A 22,098-nucleotide genomic window follows, 5' to 3' on the forward strand; every position below is an offset into this window, starting at 1 on the left:
TTAATCTTCATGTCTGTGTATTTATTTCTCTATATAGTCGCCCTGGTGGCACGCACATCCCTCCCAACGAGAGACCAGTGTATTGATACACCCACAGTAGAATGTTTAACATTGATGATGGAGCGACGACCTCACCGCTGCCTGTAGCTCTTCAACGCCATCAAAGAGAAGTCCTCTAGTGTGTTTTTTAAGTTATGGAAACGATGAAAATCGTATTCGACGAAGTTGGGACTGTATGGAGGACAATCAATGACAGCTATCCCAAGGCGTCGGATTGCAGCAGATGTCGCAGCTGTCGTGTGTGATCTGGTATTGTCGTCCTGAAGGAGAGGATTTCAGTTTTAGGAACATTTTCTACTGTTAGAGACTAGTTTAGAGCACGACCTTTCTCATGCAGTAACGTAGTTACGTACGATACCGCCATGTTACAAGTTACAACAGGTTGTTGGGCCCATCCGTACCGCTCTGCAAGGTTTCGTGGTTGCAATGATGGACCTCGCCATGGACGTCGGGAGTGATCATCATGCAGCCTATTGCGCACAGTTTGAGTCGTAATACGACGTCCTATGGCTGCACGACAAGCTTTGTCGTTGCTGTCAGGGTTCCTCCGAGCCATAATCCACTCGTAGCGGTTCCATCCTTAGGGCGGCTTGAGCGAGACATGTCATCGACAGTTTCTGTCTCTCCGTATCTCCTCCATGTCCGAACAACATCGCTTTGTTTCAGTCCAAGACACCTGGACATTTCCCTTGCTGAGAGCCCTTCCTGGCACAAAGTAACAATGCGGACGCGATCAAACCGCGGTATTGACCGTCTAGGCATGGTTGAAGTACAGACAACACGAACCGTGTACCTCCTTCCTGGTGGAATACTGCAACTGATCGGCTGTCGGATCCCCTCCGTCTAATAGGCGCTGCTCGTGCATGGTTGTTTACATCATTGGGCCAGCTTAGTGACATCTCTGAACAGTCAAAGGACTGTGTATGTGATACAATATTCACAGTCAAGTCTGTCCTCAGAAGTTCTTTGAACCGAGGTGATGCAAAGCTTTTTTTGATGTGTGTATATAAAATGAAGTTCATTTTCCTTTTATATAACAGTGTCTCGGACGAGTGGATACGATTGGACGTGAATATATACGTATAACAACACCCCGTGACGCGCACTTGTATGCCCGTCACGTGATACACACCGGTTCCGAGTGTAGTGCTGGCTGTGCCAGTGTGAGTGGAACAGTGCAAAGGGGACGATGGTACTCACAGTGGTGCAGTGAGTGTTTGTTGTGGGAGGTTACGTGACAACAAAATTGAGGAAACGACGAGTTCAGTCGTTTGGTAAGGAGTTTAATAGTGTCAAAGCGCATGCTTAGTATTAAACTGGCATCAGGCAGGATCTGTTTTGAACACCTCAAAAGACATTCCGTTACGTATCCGCACACCAGAAAATGTGGCTGCAGTTCACCAAAAAATGCTTCAGTATCCTACCTAGTGTCTGTTGCTCATGCATTAAAACCAGATGATGCTCCTCGGTGCCTCTAGTTTTGTGAGTGGCTGTTCAGTGAGACAACGATGAATGGCTTGGACATGGATTTCTTCCTTTTGTCTTATAAAGCCTGGTTTAACCTGAACGGTTATGTCAACTCACAGAATCACAGATTCTTGGCAAAGCAGCATCCGCATAACTTCCACGAAACACCATTGCTTGATCAGAAGGTTGGGGTTTAGTGTGGAATGTCTACAAGCCCCGTTATTGGTCCCATCTTCCTTCTTCTACCGCTGACTTCAGCGCGTTACGTTGCCAATTGTTGAAACCATTTGTGACAACATTAATGGATGAGGAAAATGCCTACAATTACTTCCAACAGAATGGAACAACTGCCCATTCAGCCGGCCGAACCTTAGAGCACGGTTACACAATCTTCACGCCTGATAGAACTGCTAGCTGAGGTCAGTCTTATCACGGCCCTAGTTGGCCACCCAGGTCATCTGATGTGTCAGTGTGAGATTACTTTGTGTGGAGAGCCCCCAAATCTAAGGTGTATATCGCAACAACCCTCACAGTCTTCAAGGACTGCAGCAAAACATTTCGGATGAGACTGCAGCAATTTCAGGGGTCCAGTTACGATTTGCCTTCAGCAGCTTGGTGACAAGGGCCAAAAGTGCCAAGAGATGAATGGTGGTCACTTTCAACATCTGCTGTAGTCGGGTTAGTACTGTATTTAATTTCGCCTTACTGATTCCATAGGTGCCACACAAACCTTCAGAAACTGTATTTTACGATTTCTGTACGAAATACGTATTTGGAATGTTTGAACCAGTTTAAATCATCACCCCACATTTTACTATCATCAGTTTGGGATCTACAAAGACTTTAATGAAACAATAGGTTTCACGGGAAACGTAATCCAGTGGATAATTCGGATGTTGTATAATGTATTAACAAAGGAAAGTGTGATGCAGTATTAAAATTCAGTTACACGATCTTTTGAAGAGTAACGTAAATTCAACTGATTCTGAAAGACAAAATATCACGTTTCACACATGCCATTATAAAGCGAGTGCGTCAGCTGTATTATTATCACTAAAATATAAAACATAATATCAAATTATCTATAACTTTGAAAATGTTACAAACTGGTGAATTCTAATACCAGTTTTAGAATGAAACTCTTTAAACATTATTTTAAAGTCATTTTAAATTTCGTAAATATTACATTTATTTTAGTTTGCTAAGACGGCAGAAATACTTAGTGAACTCAAGTATATTACCTACCGCAGTAACATACATTCAGAAAGCCTAATATGCATAGGAGAAATTCTTTTGCGTTCATATAAATATGAAAAAAATAGCGCTATCCTTCAGTTTATTCTGTTATTGCACACATTTTTGCGGATCTCAAGTTCCTTGCACTGTTGGGAAGAGGAGGTGTATCAATAAATTTTAGGGAAACGCAAAACGGCAATGAATTGATTTCATAGGTCACCCACAATACTTTTAATTTATATGAATGTCATCCCCATATCGAGTGGTGACATGAATGATGACTGTTGTTATTGATAGTACAAATAAACTGTGTGACTAGAACGCTGGAATCGGACTGCAGCCATCGAATTTCGTCACATGTAAGAAGTCGAACCAAATGGAGCTACTCTGTAACCAGCAATAGAGAAAAGGATACGTCAAACGAAAATCCTCAGAAAATATCCCAGAATTGACTCCGAAATTATGTTGCTGGAGTGGATCAGCGATGTACGAGGGGCGTTCGATTAGTAATACAACATATCATTTTTTTCTGAGAGCAGGTTGGTTTTATTTAGGAATCCAATACATCATATCATTCCCCATTCTTTTGGCTACAGCATCTTATTTTGCAACATAGTCTCCATCCAACGCGATGGTCTTATGCCGCCTTATCAGGAGGGCTTGTATGCCCCGTGGTACCACTCTACTTGTCGCCCCGGAGCTGCATCAGAAAGCTCCCCATCATCCACGTACTGCATCCCACAGAGTACAACATTCATTGGCCAAAACAAAGTGAACGTTGGAAGGTGCGAGGTCCAGGCTGTAGGATGCATGAGGAAGAACAGTTCAATGAAGTTTTGTGAGCTCCTCTCGGGTGCTCAGACTTGAGGCCTTGTGTTGTCACGGAGAAGGAGGTGTTCGTATGTGAGGCCTTGCGTTGTCATGTAGAAGGAAAAGTTCGTTTCCAATTTTGTGGTGACCGACCCACTGAGGTCTTTTCTCCAACATTGCTAGAGTTACGGCTATGTTCGGCAGGCCGGCACGTGAGAGATCGCGAAAGGTTGAGTGACTGTTGCGATGTTGATAAACGCCTCGCCCAGGGACCAACCGTGCTTTTGTTTACTGCCCGGTCTCGGTAGACATTCTGCAAGCGCCTGTGAACATCTGCAGTGCTCCAGTTTTCTACCCAAGAAAACCTGTGACAGCTCTGTGCTTGGAACACACCTTCGTTAACGACGCCATTGTCTGCCCCTGGTAGCTGAATGGGCAGTCTGCTTTCCGCAGCGCTGCGGCGAGGACGTCTTGTTTACGTACCGTCCGCGCGGTCGCGAGTGCCCGTAGTTGTTTACTACTCCGTCGCCGCTAGTTTAGAGTCCATCACCACCGACGCAACATGGCACATTCATACAGACGAACTACCATCAAGATCAGTTTTCAAACCGATCATGCACGACCGCGAGCTTTTGAAGTGGAACGTTTTCTACGTGACGACGTTAAAATTGACCCGCGAGACATAATTGGTATCCATCTCTCTATCACGAGCAGTGTTGTCTATGTCAAGCTAGTAAGTGACGAGGTGTGCAACAGAATCGTGAGCGCACATGCGAACGATCTTAAATTCAAACATTCTGATGGCCATATTGGGGCGGTCTCTATCGATCACGCGGGGCTTGGCCTCCGTACGATACGCGTCTTCGAACTCCCTTTCGAAGTACCACCGGACGTAGTCACCGCGGCTTTCCAGCCCTACGGCAGAGTGATCAGCCATATGGCCGAAAAATGGACCACCTTTACAACGTACCCCGTTCTTAACGGGGTACGACAGATTAAAATTGAACTGACCAAACATGTTCCGTCATATCTTGTCATCGGCGGATGTAGGGCGATCATTATGTATGACGGTCAGCCACGCACTTGTTCTGGTTGTGGCCAAGAAGGGCACGTCCGGTCGGATTGTCTCCGACGACGGCTTACTCAAATCCCGACAGGTGAATCTATGACTCCTTCTACGGTGACGACCCTTCCTCTCAATTACGCCGAAGTTACACGGGCAGCAACTCTTTCCGATGCTGACGACAGTAGTCCGATAGCCGCCCCCGATGGAGAGACCAAAATGGCTTCTGCAGTACAGGATCCGGCCTCTACAACGGCGCCCCCACCTGAAGATAATCACCGATCGACCTTGCAGGAAGGCGTGGATGCCAGAATGGACATTGACCCACGGGTTGTGCCGACAGCGGCTTTTCTTCCAGACACCGGAGCAGCTGACGAAATCCACCCACATTCAGATACTGAAACACACGTCCGTAAACAGCGTTCCCCGCGAAAACACAAGAGACGGCGGCGTGCTCCATCGGACGAGTGTTTGCAGCGATCGTCTGACATGGACTGTGGAAATTCCGACGACGGTACCGGCGGTACAGAGGCCGCTGTAACTTCAAACTCAACAGATCGCCGTGGTGACGGCTTCAGCCCCTCAGACCCCACAGCACAGCAGGATCACAAGCAGACATCCGCTGCCGATTCCCAGCCAGCAGAGCCGATGGAGTCAGCGCCGAGTGCCGCAGCAGCCACTAACAGCCACCAACAGCCGATGGTGTTTCACGGCGACTGGGCGGACGACTGTGAGGTACACTCCTTGCCCATCGTGTCGGACGACACGGGGGGAAATTTATCCCACCAGTGTTGATCCTTTCCCGCCGTCAGTTACAGTGACGAGACAGCCTTACCAGGGTATTGATGGCCAACACGGATGCTGTGGATAGACCTCAAACTTATCGCGTTGCAACTATAAACATTAACACTATACGGACGCGCGCTAAGTTATCCTTGCTTCAGGATATGTTGAACTCTGCTTCCATCGACATCGCCCTTCTCCAGGAAGTGTACGTCGACGACTTCCCAGGCATGTACGGTTACGATGCTTGCGTCTCTCCAGCTTCCCCAACAGGCAGCGGTGTCGCTGTACTTCTTCGGGAAGGGATAGTGGCGGACGATATCCTGTTTCTGCCTGGGGCAAGAGGAATGGCACTCACAGTACTGGGGGTCCGCCTTATCAATATCTACGCACCTTCCGGGACGGACAAACGTCGCGAACGTTCACGATTCTTTGCGGAAGACGTCGCCCCGCTCTTCCAAGGCCGCCACGACCATCTGGTGTTTGGAGGTGACTACAATTGCGTACTGGCGCCCAGAGATCAACTCCCACGACATAATCCGTGCCCGGAACTCGGGACGCTAATTCGAGACCTGCAGATGGTGGACACTTGGGAACATCTTCACGGCCACCGACCGGGATTCACGCACTTCACAAGTCACTCTTCCAGTCGTATCGATCGGATTTATGTCTCACGCTCTCTCGCAGCTGGAACACAGGATGCGGAACTGTGGCCTGCAGCATTCTCGGACCACTCAGCTTACATTTGTGCCGTCACCCTGCAGCGGCAACAAGTGTGGAGAAGCCGCAGCCCGTGGAAATTAAACATCGCTCACCTGTCGTACCCGGATTGCCGCCAAGCCGTTGAGGATACGTGGCATTCGTGTGAAAATCGCCTCCGTGCATATCCCACAACGATCCGCTGGTGGTTGGACTGCGCCAAACCGGCACTGAGGCGAACGTTGATAACCTACGGTCGTGACCACGCTACCTGGCGAAGACATACACTCGACTTTTACTTCCGGGTCCTGCGCGACTGCGATACTATGGCGCCGTCTCCGGAACGACAGACGGCGGTCCACCGTGCTAAGGCTCAGATCCTCGCTCATATGCGACGCCACCTAGAGGGGGTAGTCATCCGCTGGAGGACGCAGGATCGGATACCGAGCGAACGCCCGTCAATGTTCCACGTCCTTCGTGAACGTAATCGACGCCAACGAGCGCTGATACGCTTCATCGACACGGAGGACGGTCATCGCCTCACCACGCAACACGACATAATCACAGCGTTCTACAATCATTACTCCCAACTCTATTCCGCTCAGACCCCTGATCCGACAGCACTGGAGGACGTCTCTCAGACGATTTACGGCACCGTCACCCCGGCAATGGAAGCGGCCTTGATGGAAAAAATTACAGAATAAGAAGTGATCGACGCCTTTCGAAAAGGTGCTGTCAACAAGTCTCCGGGTCCTGATGGCCTCCCCTTGGAATTTTACCGGACTTTTCAATATTTATTAGCCTCCCGATGGACGGACATCTGTCGCGAACTCCTATCCCCGGACGTGCCGCTCCCTGCGGCCCTTGTGGAAGGAATGATTATTCCTATTCACAAACCGTCCGGTGGCTCACGACTGCAGGACTACCGCCCGTTGACGCTATTGAACTGCGACTTTAAGATCTTTTCTCGACTGTTGGCGGCGCGGATACGCCAGACCCTACGAAATGTTATCTCACCCGATCAAACGTCATTAGGAGGCGACAATAATATTCAAACAGCACTCAGTGAATATCGTGACTTGATCTCACTGGCGAGGGCATGTCGTCTGAAGGGTGCACTGGTGGCAATCGATTTTAGTCAAGCTTTCGATCGAGTGGACCACAACTATTTGGAAGCGGTCCTCCAACATATGCGGTACCCACAGCCATTCGTCACTGTCGTCATGCGACTCCTCCGTGGCGCGACGTCCAAGGTGATCGTCAACGGCCGACCTTCGCAGCCCCTCACCATTTCTCGATCGATACGCCAAGGGTGCCCTCTGTCCACTTTACTTTACGCTGTGGCCATGGAACCTCTCCTCTGCGGCCTGCGCCAACGACTAACGGGTATGACGTTACGAGGCCACACTTTCCGGTGTAAAGCGTACGCTGACGACCTGGTGATTGTCATCCGCCACGGTGACGACACCGCTAGCGCACTAAATTGGATAACGAAATATGGCATGGCCGCTGGTAATCGTATCAACGTCGCAAAATCGGTGGCGATGAACATCGGGGTCGGATTGTCTGAGAACAGTGTCACCCCCTTACAGCTCAGAGATAGTTTGAAATGTCTCGGCATTGACTTTACAGACGATATACGACGGACCGCTGCTCACAACTTTCGACGGCTTTTACGGAATGTTCGGACTGGAATTGCCAACAACCGCCTACGAACCCTGGACATCGTCCAACGGACCCAGTACGTTAACTCACATTTAGCGTCACGCATTCCGCACATCGCCCAGATATTACCTATACCGGTGATGTTAGCACGCCGTATACATGCGGCTTTTGGGTCCTTCGTGAGTTCAGGAATGCTTTTCAAGATCAAATATGAGACTCTCACCCTTCCTCCGGATCAGGGAGGGCTTGGCCTTTATCACGTTTATGACAGAGCGGTCGCCCTATTTGTGAGCACATTAGTCAAACTACGGCACCGCCGTCCGGACAGTCTGACCAGTTTGTTAATAGAAGAACTAGCACCGCCCTCCCTGTTGCCGCCTGTGCCGATACACCACGTCCCCTCCTCGCTCTTCTACATCGGTGTCTTTTACCTCGAACTCAGTTACGTTCGACTTGCCTTACCAGCGACTCAACTGGCGACGGCAAAGACGGTTTATAGGGTCCTACAACGTGGACGACCCGATAACGTCGTGGAGAGTAAGCACCCGAACGTCAACTGGCGAGTAGTGTGGAGGACAATTCACCACGTAACACTGGACACTGACGTCACGTCGATGTGGTATATCACTGTCAACGGTAAGCAGGTGACCAGATCAAGGCTACATGCGATCCACATGGTGGACTCACCCACGTGCACGTACTGTGGCGTTCAAGACGACGATGAACACCATCTTAGCTGTGGCGAGTCTACGGCAGTGTGGCACTTAGTGAGGCAAATGTCAGCATACTTCCTTCGGGTAACGCCGAATCATATTGACCCCAAGACTATCTTATTCCCGGATGAAACGTATTACCCACGCACTAAAACTAATGCAATGACGTGGCTTCGTGGACATGCAGTGCATTATTTGTTTCAAGACGGCACTAAGGACACTTTAGACTTTTGGAACTATTTGCAGGCACGACATTGCAAGATCCTCCGTAACCCTAAGTATCGACAATATTTTTCCAATTTTTTGTGGAGTGCGTTCCACGACCCTCCACGTAGCTGGAACATCACGGGTAAGAGAAGCTAAAATTACAATACGATGATAGAACACTACACGGTACGACGTGGGATCTACTTTCATCATTACGAGAAGTCATACCTGGATGATACAGCAGATGGAGAGTTTCGTTGTGAAGCCTCACACTCTGTAGCAGTATTTGCCCCATTTCCTCTTTTTGTCCCCGGTGCGAAAAGGTCTTCGCAGTTTTAGTTTCCCCATCCGGTGCAAGATGTAGCACTGGTTAATGGTGGTATGGATTCCACCCTTCAGTTTCGTTTCATGGTTTCCTTCGCCCCGCAGTTTGTTCTCTTTCTTTATGCCTTTTTCTACAACTATTAGCATGGTTTTAGTTATGTGCGTCCCCAACTCGACGCAAAGAGTGCACTTACTAGTTTTCAGTTCCTTACTGTTAAAAAAAAATTAAAAAAACAAAAAAAAAACAAAAAAAATTTTTAAAAAAATTCAAAATAAATAAATGCATAAATAAAATTAAAAAAAAATGGTCAGCGTGATGGGATGTCATGCCTAGCGGCTCGGATTCGATTCCCGGCTGGGTCGGATATTTCCTCCGCTCAGGGATTGGGTGTTTTGTTGTTTTATCATCATCATTTCATCCTATAGACACGCAAGTCGCCGAAGTGGCGTCAATTCGAAGGACTTGAACCAGGCGAACGGTCTTCCCGACGGGTGGTCCTAACCACACACCATTTCCATTTATGACGCCATTTTGAGGCTACTTATAGCGCCGCCATGTACCGGCACTTCATGATTCTATAACAAATTCCGCTTTTTCTCAAACGAAATGAGCCGAGAAAAAAGAGGTGTTGCTTTACTTATTGATCGCCCCCCGTATATTGCAACACAGGGTACGAAACGTACCATATAGTGTTTACGTTCCTTCCGTACTTTAACAAAATGTAACCGCAGACCAGAGATGCGGATCGTGGAGTGTAGTATCCGCTCGATACAAGCAGCCTGGTCGCCGAATGACGCAGCTGCCAGTCCTCGGGATCGCGGAGCGGCGGTTCGCACTCGCTCTAAGCCTCGGACAGAAGGGCCCGCTGAGCTAAGCCTTCCCCAAGCGCATTAGCGCCGCTAATGCTGGCCGGCTGTCTGCCCGTCGCTCCTCACGAGTGCGCAGGCTCGGGGAACGACTGTACACAGCCCAGGGTCCCGTCTCATGGAAACTTCGGCATCTGCCAGAAGTACGACTATTCCAGACATCATCATCATAATTTCATCATAGGTTTCCGTGCTACGTTTGCCGATGTTTCTTCCCCCGAAAACCCCATCTCAATCCCAAAATGCACCAAAATCCTCACACAAACACACACACACATCACGTATATATACTGAGGTACCCAAAGTCATGGGATACATTAATGCATATATACCAATGGCGGTAGCATCGACAAGGCAAGGCGCAAAAGAGCAGTGCACTGGCGGAGATGTTATTTTTATTCAGGTGATTCATGTGAAAGGGTGGCATGATTATGGCAACAAGACGTGAATAAACGGACTCTGAATGCGGAATGGTACTTTGAGCTAGACGCATGGGACATTCCATTTCGGAAATCGTTACGGAATTCAGTGTTCCGCAATCCGCAGTCTCAATAGTGTGCCAAGAACACCAGATTTCAGGCATTACCTCTCACCATGGACAACGCAGTGGCCGACGGCCTTCACTTAACGACCAAGAGCAGTAGCGTTTGCGTAAAATTGTCAGTGCTAACAAACAAGAAACACTAGGTGAAATAACCGCAGAAATCAATGTTGGACGTACAAAAAGCGTTTCCGTCAAGACAGCAGTTGGCAATTGATATCGGAAGCAAGACTAAGGAAAAATCAAGACATCTGTCGACTTGGAAAATGCGTTCGACAGTGTCAAATGGTGCAAGATGTTCGAAACTCAGAGAAAAATGGAGTAATCTACACTCCTGGAAATGGAAAAAAGAACACATTGACACCGGTGTGTCAGACCCACCATACTTGCTCCGGACACTGCGAGAGGGCTGTACAAGCAATGATCACTCGCACGGCACAGCGGACACACCAGGAACCGCGGTGTTGGCCGTCGAATGGCGCTAGCTGCGCAGCATTTGTGCACCGCCGCCGTCAGTGTCAGCCAGTTTGCCGTGGCATACGGAGCTCCATCGCAGTCTTTAACACTGGTAGCATGCCGTGACAGCGTGGACGTGAACCGTATGTGCAGTTGACGGACTTTGAGCGAGGGCGTATAGTGGGCATGCGGGAGGCCGGGTGGACGTACCGCCGAATTGCTCAACACGTGGGGCGTGAGGTCTCCACAGTACATCGATGTTGTCGCCAGTGGTCGGCGGAAGGTGCACGTGCCCGTCGACCTGGGACCGGACCGCAGCGACGCACGGATGCACGCCAAGACCGTAGGATCCTACGCAGTGCCGTAGGGGACCGCACCGCCACTTCCCAGCAAATTAGGGACACTGTTGCTCCTGGGGTATCGGCGAGGACCATTCGCAACCGTCTCCATGAAGCTGGGCTACGGTCCCGCACACCGTTAGGCCGTCTTCCGCTCACGCCCCAACATCGTGCAGCCCGCCTCCAGTGGTGTCGCGACAGGCGTGAATGGAGGGACGAATGGAGACGTGTCGTCTTCAGCGATGAGAGTCGCTTCTGCCTTGGTGCCAATGATGGTCGTATGCGTGTTTGGCGCCGTGCAGGTGAACGCCACAATCAGGACTGCATACGACCGAGGCACACAGTGCCAACACCCGGCATCATGGTGTGGGGAGCGATCTCCTACACTGGCCGTACACCACTGGTGATCGTCGAGGGGACACTGAATAGTGCACGGTACATCCAAACCGTCATCGAACCCATCGTTCTACCATTCTTAGACCGGTAAGGGAACTTGCTGTTCCAACAGGACAATGCACGTCCGCATGTATCCCGTGCCACCCAACGTGCTCTAGAAGGTGTAAGTCAACTACCCTGGCCAGCAAGATCTCCGGATCTGTCCCCCATTGAGCATGTTTGGGACTGGATGAAGCGTCGTCTCACGCGGTCTGCACGTCCAGCACGAACGCTGGTCCAACTGAGGCGCCAGGTGGAAATGGCATGGCAAGCCGTTCCACAGGACTACATCCAGCATCTCTACGATCGTCTCCATGGGAGAATAGCAGCCTGCATTGCTGCGAAAGGTGGATATATACTGTACTAGTGCCGACATTGTGCATGCTCTGTTGCCTGTGTCTATGTGCCTGTGGTTCTGTCAGTGTGATCATGTGATGTATCTGACCCCAGGAATGTGTCAATAAAGTTTCCCCTTCCTGGGACAATGAATTCACGTTCTTATTTCAATTTCCAGGAGTGTATATTGTAAGACAATATACAATATCTACATGAACCAAGGGGGAACAATAAGAGTGTAAGACGAAGAACGAAGTGCTCGGATAATAAATGCTCTAGAACAGGGATGTCGTTATTCGCCCCTACCGTTCAATCTATACATCGGAGTTTAAAGTGGAAGGGTATCAATGACAAAATTCGCTGATAACATTGCTATCGTAAGTGAAAGTGCAAAAGGATTACAGGATCTACTAAGTGGAATGAACAGTGTAATGGGTATAGAATGTGGATTGAGAATAAATAGAAGAAAGACGAAAGAAATGAGAAGTAGTAGAAATGAGAACGGCGAGAAACTTAACATAAAGATTGGTGGTCACGAAATAAATGAAGCTTAAGAATTCTGCTACCTAGGCAGCAAAATGACCGATGACGGACGGGGCAAGGAGGACATAAAATGCAGACTAACACTGGCAAAAAGGGGCATTCCTGGTCAAGAAGAGACTACTAGTATCTAACGTAGACCTTGATTTCGCAGATTCTGTGGTAGCGAAAGACGGGCTATTCGAAAACAGAAACAGAATCGAATCGAAGCATTTGACATGTGGTGCTACAGAAGAATGTTCAAAATTAAGTGAACTAATGAAGTAATGAATGAGGAGGTTCTCCGGAGAATCGGCGAGGAAAGGAATGTATGGAAAACACTGAAAGAAGAAGGAACAGGATGGTAACACAACTGTTATGACATCACGGAATAACTTCCACGGTATTAGAGGGAGCTGTAGACGGTAAAAATTGTAGAGGAATACAGAGAATGGAATACATCCAGCAAATACTTGAGGGTGTAGGCTGCAAGTGCTATTCTGACATGAAAAGGTTGACACAGGAGAGGAATCCGTGGCCGGCAGCATCAAACCGTCAGAAGACTAAGGACTAAAAAGAGGAGACAGAAAAGAAAGAGCTGATGGGAGGTTTCGCGTGTGGCACAAACCCTACAAAGCCATGCACCCAGATCGTCAGCAAAGTACCGTGTCTGCTGGTGGTGATTCCATAATGGTGTGGGCTTTGATTATATGGACTGGAAATAGTTATGTTCGGCTACTTGGAGACCATTTGCAGCCATCCATCGACTTGTTGTTGTTGTGGTGTCTTCAGTCCTGAGACTTGTTTGATGCAGCTCTCCATGCTACTCTATCCTGTGCAAGCTTCTTCATCTCCCAGTACCTACTGCAGCCTACATCCTTCTGAATCTGCTTAGTGTATTCATCTTTTGGTCTCCCTCTACGATTTTTACCATTCACGCTGCCCTCCAATACTAAATTGGTGATCCCTCGATGTCTCAGAACATGTTCTAACAACCGATCCCTTCTTCTAGTCAAGTTGTGCTACAAGCTCCTCTTCTCCCCAATTCTATTCAATACCTCCTCATTAGTTATGTAATCTACCCATCTAATCTTCAGCATTCTTCTGTAGCACCACAATTCGAAAGCTTCTATTCTTTTCTAGTCTAAACTACTTATAGCCCATGTTTCACTTTCAAACATGACTACACTCCATACAAATACTTTCACAAAAAACTTCCTGACACTTAAATATATACTCGATGTTAACAAATTTCCCTTCTTCAGAAACTCTTTCGTTACCAGAGTCAATCTACATTTTATATCCCCACTATTTTCACCATCATCAATTATTTTGCTCCGCAGACAGCAAAACTCTTCTACTACTTTAAGTGTCTCATTTCGTAATCTAATTCCCGCAGCATCGCCTGATATAATTTGACTACATTCCATTACCCACATTTCGATTTTGTTGATGTTCATTATATATCCTCCTTTCAAGCAAAATAACATGATACATGTAAAATATGACAGAATGAAATGAAAGCTGAGATTGGGACCAACAGTTCAAGATCTGCAATGTAATGCCACATAATTTGTGCTGCAATTCGTCGTAAAAATATAAACTACTCTCACAGTGCGTTGAATCAGATTGTCCTCCACAGCGCTTCTACAACAAAGGGCTGCAGAACGCTGAGGAACGCCTCGGTGTGCATTAACCCATACACGTTCCCAATCGCATTTTAGTTTCCAACTTGTTACACAAGTGGATTCTCGTTGCACTGGCATCGCCGTGATGGGGTATAGAGCGTGAATACTAAGTAAGCGCTGGAAGTACAAAGTACCAAACCGGATGAAGAACATAAAAATAGTGTTAAAACGAGAATCATAACGAAAGGAAATTACTACCGTCCACGAAAGAATGTCGGACGGAGTGACTAATACTCGAAATCAGGTGCCTCCCATGGTTAGTTTCATCCCATTTTTCATTTATTTTAACGCCATAGGTACTTCATAGTATTGCACAACAAAAGACATCGAATACAATAAAGTTCAGCTCACAGTTGTTACCTGTTGTGCACAGACGATTATGTAGTTGGTGACTCTGGTAGCCCAGTAACTACGGATCACTCCAGGATTCAAATAATTCTGAAGACTAACGAATCTCTTATTTCATAAGGCATAGTGAAACTGAAAACAGCTGAAAATTTATTAAGTTCTGCTCTCCTCTTTTGAGATACAGCGAGAAAAAGCGCTGAACTGAATAAAAAATGCATTTGGGCTACCAAGAAACGACGCTTTTGAGCAACCGAACGCGGTGACATTAACGGCATTCAGGACTGTATTGGGAAATTTTTCTATGTACATTCTTTTGATACACATTTTTGGACGTTGTATTTCGAATGTTTCTCCAGTTAGTTGATAGATGATGGCTGGAGAGACAACATCGCGGTTACGATAAGTCTGTGTAAACATGTTATAGATGTTTGGCATCGATGCGTCATGTATACCGATTGTGTTAAGCCGTTCAGCATCAGCTAGGCCTTAAGATGGTGCACTGATGTGCCGAAGCTGGTAGCCACACAATAAATGAAGTCATAAGGACGGCTGTAGGTGTTTCATTTTCTTACAAGAATTAGATAACAGCGTCTTGCCAAATGCTAAGAACATTTCGTATACTGGATTATTTATTCGGAAGTAGCAGTGTGTGTAAACTGCCAGACTGACAACAGACACCTATCAGTGGATAGAGAATCTCTCGAAGATGTTTACTCACACTACGGGTGTTCAATATGGGCACTGATTGCGTAACGGCTAACGTCAATACATACAAAAGACTCGAGCCTGCAATTCACTGAAGTCAGGGAAAGCGCAAGGATAGTACCCCGCTTTCGAGATCTCTTTGTTTTGTTGCCTGTCTGTAGGCTCCAACTAATTCGATGCGACAATACCGAGCGTATGATTTGTCTACTTGTCCTGAGATGCTAGCCCCTTGTACTACTAAGTTCGGAGCGAATTACGAATCGAAAGTAGGAGAGTTTCTGTATCCATCGTGTATTTTCTGTGTCTATCTTCTGTACGCCTTGTAGTTTTCGTGAAGTTTTCTTCTGAAAGCAAGGAGATACTTGCAGATAACCCCTCTGACACTGCTGCTCCCTATATCCATTTACCTGTTATTTTCACACAGTTTGTTAATAGTGAACTTCATTTTGCTCATCTAGTCTTTTTTTATCGTCAGTTTTGTAACTGGTTTGATGCGGCCCGCTACGAATTCCGCTCCTGTGCCAATCTCTTCGTCTCAGAGTAGCACTTGCAACCTACGTCCTCGGCCAATCATACAGATCCATAAACGCGTAGTTGTTTAATACGAGAAACAGCATCATTAAAAACAGTTCTAACATGGTTGTTGTAGTGAACAAAAATTTTAATACTCATTTTGTGAATGTACTTGTGGCTCCAAACGTTGCCTTCTCCAGGGGATGACGTAAAGGTTAATGCTTTCAAGATACTTACGCCCATATACATCATATTTTCGTTTATTTCCCACCTACAAGTGGCAAACAATGATATTTATGCATCAGCTCTCTGAATATCTTGCAAACATACACATATTATGTATTAATCACTGTCTTTATATAAAGGGATCGTAAAATATTTTGGAATGCATTTTCAATGGAAATCATACCATTGAACATAAAAATCGTATGTGGGACACATTGTGTTTACAGCACAGAGACTTACATACAACTCTGCATCAAGACAAAGACTGTCCCACTGGTGCTCCAGACAATGTCTCGCGGTCGCGTTCTCGCTTCCCGAGAACAGGGTTCCGGGTTCGATTCCCGGCTGGATCAGGGATTTTCACCTGCCTCGAGATGACTAGGTGTTTTTATTGTCCCCATCATTTCATCATTATTCATGAAAGTGGTGGGATTGGACTGAGCAAAAGTTGGGAATTTGTACGGGCGCTGATAACCGCGAGTTGAGCGCCCCACAAACTAAACATCATCATCATCATCATGGAAACAATGGCGGGAAAATGGAGACACCAAAAAAATGCATAGTTACGAAATTTCGATAATACATTTGTCTAGATGACATATGTAAGTGTTTAGAAGTGTAAGAGCACATTTTAATGTAAGCGCGAGATTAGCCATTATCAGTGACAAATGCTGGTACATTAATAACCAGTGTAACCGTCAGAATGTTGAATGCAAGAATGCAAATGTACATGCATCGTGTTGTACAGGTGCCGGATGTCAGTTTGTGGGATGGAGTTCCATGCTTGTTGCACTTGGTCGGTCAATACAGGGACTGTTAATGCTGTCTGTGGATGACGCTGGAGTTGTCGACCGATGATGACCCATACGTGCAAGTTTGGAGGCAGATCCGGTGATCAAGCAGACCAAGGCAATACATCGACACCCTGTAGAGCATGTTGGCTTACAACAGCGATATGCAGGTGAGAGCAATCCTGTTGGTAAACACCCTCTGGATTGCTGTTCAGTAGGACAGCACAACAGGGCGAATCGCCATACTGACGTACAGATTGGCAGGCAGTGTGCGTGGGACGTTATGAAATGCTCCTGCAATCATATGAAATCACAGGTGTAGGTGCAGTGTGTCTACCAAGCAGACTAGTTGGTTGCAAGTCCTCAGCTGGCTTCCTTTTAACCAATACACGGCCCTCACTGGGACCAAAGCAGAACTATCTTTCATCTGAGAACACAACAGACCTTCACTCGGCTCTCCAATGAGTCTCGCTCGACACCACTGAAGTCGCAAATGGTGGTGGCTGGGGTCAGTGGAATGCACACTACCGAGTGTCTGGCTTGGAGCTGTTCTTGAAGTAACCGATTTGTAACAGTTCGTTATGTCGCTGTGGTGCCAACTGTTGCGGTCTTCCCTCTCGGTAGTACCTAGTGGCCGTCTTCTTGCGAGCGTACATTCCTTTCACCAACGCTGCCAGCAGTTATGTACAGTGGCTTCATTCCTGTCAAGTCTTTCCGCAGTATCACAGGAGTAGCATCCAGCTTCTCGTAGTCCTATTAAACGACCTCGTTCAAACGCAGTGATCTGTTGATAATGGCGTCTTTGTTGCCTTAAAGGCGTTCTTGACTAACATCAGCACACCACATCCAACTTCGAAGTTAACTAACGATCATAACCGTTGAAGTGTGTATTTAAAGCAAACTTGATTTGCTACTCTTATACGACTGGCGCGAAATATGAATAGCCATAATCTTCCAGATGTGGAAACACGCCTCCCAACTTTTCTCGCAAACTCTCTTTAGCGATGCGACTTTTTTCCGTCAGTGCAGTTCTTTGTATACTTGAGTGAACAACTACAATAAACCTCTTGAGGTTAGCAAAACTGATAAAAAAATAAAAATAATTATATATTACTATACATAATTTTGAAATAGAGCTCTTGTAAAATTTACGGTATATGCCACATCGCCAAAAGATTCATATGGCTGTTTTTTACGAAAAATTAATTTTGCTGTTGAAAATTTAACTGAAAATCACATGTTATCACAAATTTCGTAATCTAAACATTGTGTAGTGCTACACACAAGTCATTTAAGGTCAAATCAAACAAATGTACGTAATAGGATAATTATTTTCCGTTACAATCAAAAAATAAAACTCGTGTTCCAAAGTAATACTGTCTTTTGTGATGCCTTCGGGAGGGGCATGCTTCCTGATACAAGTGTGCAGCTTCCCTAGCACTGCCGTTAGCACTAACGTACATGAAATGACTATCCACATACTCCTCGTTACTGAAATGTTACATGCTGCCACCAACAGTCGTACAACACAACTGCTGCTCCAAAAGTAACTGGCTGTCTGTGTACTTTATGGTCATATCCATTCTGTTTACAACTCCAAGTTCCGAAAATGTAAACAAAAATCAAACCACGGACGGGCATGCGGTGTTTAAAAAGAATCACGTCAGTAATAGATGTTAGACACAAAGTCGAAAGTACCTCGCGAATGGATCGTTTGCCGACCTGTTTTTACTGTCTCTTCCTTACAGAAGTATCGTGTACATTTTACTATACGCGTTAACGCCGTTAATTATGAGACACAATGTATACATATACTGATGTGATGAAAGTAATGCGATGCCTCTTAACATGTCGGACCTATTTTTGCTCGACGTATTGCAGCATCTCGACTTGACATGGACTCAACAAGCTCTTTGAAGTCTCTTGCACAAATATTGGGCCATGATGCCTCTATAGCCGTCTATAATTGTGGAAGTGTTTCAGTTGCAGAACTTCGTTCACGAATTGACCTATCGATTATGTCCCATAAATGTTCGATGGAATTCGTGTCGGGTGATGTGGCTGGCCAAATCATTCGCACGAATTGTCCAGAATGTTATTCAGACCACTCGCGAACAATTCTGGCCCAGTGACAGAGTGCATTGTTGTCCATAAAAATTCCATCGTTGTTTGCTAACAATAAGTTCCCCCCCCCCCCCCCTTCCCCGATGAACCATGGACTTTGCCGTTGGTGGGGAGGCTTGCGTGCCTCAACGATACAGATAGCCGTACCGTAGGTGCAACCACAACGGAGGGGTATCTGTTGAGAGGCCAGACAAACGTGTGGTTCTTGAAGAGGGGCAGCAACCTTTTCAGTAGTTGCAGGGGCAACAGTCTGGATGATTGACTGATTTGGCCTTGTAACACTAACCAAAATGGCCTTGCTGTTCTGGTATTGCGAACGGCTGAAAGCAAGGGGAAACTACAGCCGTAATTTTTCCCGAGGGCATGCAGCTTTACTGTATGATTAAATGATGATGGCGTCCTTTTGGGTAAAATATTCCGGAGGTAAAATAGTCCCCCATTCGGATCTCCGTGCGGGGACTACTCAAGAGGACGTCGTTATCAGGAGAAACAAAACTGGCGTTCTACGGATCGGAGCGTGGAATGTCAAATCCCTTAATCGGGCAGGTAGGTTAGAAAATTTAAAAAGGGAAATGGATAGGTTAAAGTTAGATATAGTGGGAATTAGTGAAGTTCGGTGGCAGGAGGAACAAGACTTTTGGTCAGGTGAATTCAGTGTTACAAATAAAAAATCAAATAGGGGTAATGCTGGAGTAGGTTTAATAATGAATAAAAAAATAGTAGTAAGGGTAAGCTACCACAAACAGCATAGTGAACGCATTATTGTAGCCAAGATAGACACGAAGCCCACGCCTACTACGGTAGTACAAGTTTATATGCCAACTAGCTCTGCAGATGACGAAGAAATTGATGAAATGTATGATGAGATAAAAAAAAATTTTCAGGTAGTGAAGGGAGACGAAAATTTAATAGCCATGGGTGACTGGAATTCGAGAGTAGGAAAAGGGAGAGCAGGAAACATAGTAGGTGAATATGGATTGGGGCTAAGAAATGAAAGAAGAAGCCGCCTGGTAGAATTTTGCACAGAGCACAACTTAATCATAGCTAACACTTGGTTCAAGAATCATGAAAGAAGGTTGTATACATGGAAGAACCCTGGAGATACTAAAAGGTATCAGATAGATTATATAATGGTAAGACAGAGATTTAGGAACCAGGTTTTAAATTGCAAGACATTTTCAGGTGCAGATGTGGAATCTGACCACAATTTATTGCTTATGAACTGTAGATTAAAACTGAAGAAACTGCAAAAAGGTGGGAATTTAAGGAGATGGGACCAGGATAAACTGAAAGAACCATAGGTTCTACAGAGTTTCAGGGAGAGCATAAGGGAACAACTGACAGGAATGGCGGAAAGAAATACAGTAGAAAAAGAATGGCTAGCTTTGAGGGATGAAATAGTGAAGGCAGCAGAGGATCAAATAGGTAAAAAGACGAGGGCTAGTAGAAACGCCTGGGTAACAGAAGAAATATTGAATTTAATTGATGAAAGGAGAAAATATAAAAATGCAGTAAATGAAGAAGGAAAAAAGGAATACAAACGTCTCAAAAATGAGATCGACAGGGAGTGCAAAATGGCTAAGCGGGGTTGGCTAGAGGACAAATGTAAAGTTGTAGAGGCTTATCTCACTAGAGGTAAGATAGATACTGCTTGCAGGAAAATTAAAGAGACCTTTGTAGAAAAGAGAACCACTTGCATGAATATCAAGAGCTCAGATTGAAACCCAGTACTAAGCAAAGAAGGGAAAGCAGAAAGGTGGAAGGAGTATATAGAGGGTCTATACAAGGGCGATGTACTTGAGGACAATATTATGGAAATGGAAGAGGATGTAGATGTAGATGAAATTGGAGATATGATACTGCGTGAAGAGTCTGACAGAACACTGAAAGACCTGAGTCGAAACAAGGCCCCCGGAGTAGACAACATTCCATTAGAACTACTAACAGCCTTGGGAGAGCCAGTCCTGACAAAACCCTACCATCTGGTGAGCAAGATGTATGAGACAGGCGAAATAACCTCAGACTTCAAGAAGAATATAATAATTCCAATCCCAAAGAAAGCAGGTGTTGACAGATGTGAAAATTACCGAATTATAAGTTTGGTAAGTCACAGCTCTACAGTAGTGGGTGCCCATAGTACAAAAGTTATTTTCACTCTCATTATCAATGCGTAACGTTATTTTGATGGCTGTGTGCAGAATATAATTTGCTGCGAGAAATCATTAAAATTTCGGTTAGAGGAGGCTTTGTGTGATAAGGAAAGCAGAAATGTAATTTAGTTTCAGCACATGAGAAACAGTGCAACAACGGTTTTCTGCAATATTTCCACCGGATTATGTTAAGTTAGAGGTCCTCCCATCAATGACCATTCTTGTAACACAGAGCTGGGTTTTCACTGAAAGAAAGTAATAAAGTCTGTAGTGGACGGGTATCCGAAGGCTTTCACAACGCTAGGAAGGCGTTTGTGAGCCGAAAGGCAAAGCTAAGGAATTTCAATAATACTGCTAAAATCTTATTCAATTTACGAATGCCTTTTAATTTGGATTACCAGCCTCCAAAGAACTTTTATTAAATTTTACGCGAAGTCTGAGCGCATGGAGTACTTTTAATAAAAGACAGAATTACTGTCAATTTTTGGTGGTTACGCTTCCCCATCCCATTTCTGAGGATTATTGTTTGTTAAATCTGTGTTTTATCATCGTCTGTAATAAAAACCCTTATAGCCTTTCAGTGTCTCTTTGTTTTAATGAAGGCCTGCTATATTAATTTTTGTCCCTTGGTTCACTTTAAAGGCTCTTCCTTTCACAAATACATTAAATCCTTGTATGCGCTTAACTTTGTCGACTGCCATAAATACAGCCTGCATGTGGTTTTGCTGAAGTATGATGGCTAAATTTAAATTGTTACGCACGCCGAAATTTATTGTGTAATTAGGAGCTTCGGAAAGAGTTTGTGAACACTTTCTTCCGTATATAACTAGTTAATGGAGATTATTTACAGCTAGGTCATATACTCTACAAAAATTTCGTGTAAAAGACGCCAATAAGAAATCCGTCTTTTGTTTTTTTGTTGGACAGCTATGCATCCTTTGCACTTAATCCTTAGCTTTTGGAGCTATTAAAAAAACAAAAAAACAAAAAAAAAAAAACTGTGGTCTTAGCTAGCCAGTGCCTTCCGGCAACGTG

General features: G+C 45.7%; 1 long non-coding RNA gene across 1 annotated transcript in view; it reads left to right on the plus strand.

Annotated features, from left to right (window-relative positions):
* The window catches only part of LOC124790048, a 731,797-nt gene that overhangs the window by 592,094 nt on the left and 117,605 nt on the right, over nt 1–22,098 (plus strand). The gene's annotated exons all lie outside the window — the stretch shown is intronic.

Source organism: Schistocerca piceifrons, chromosome 3 (genome assembly GCF_021461385.2).
Source record: "Schistocerca piceifrons isolate TAMUIC-IGC-003096 chromosome 3, iqSchPice1.1, whole genome shotgun sequence".
NCBI classification, from domain to species: domain Eukaryota; kingdom Metazoa; phylum Arthropoda; class Insecta; order Orthoptera; family Acrididae; genus Schistocerca; species Schistocerca piceifrons.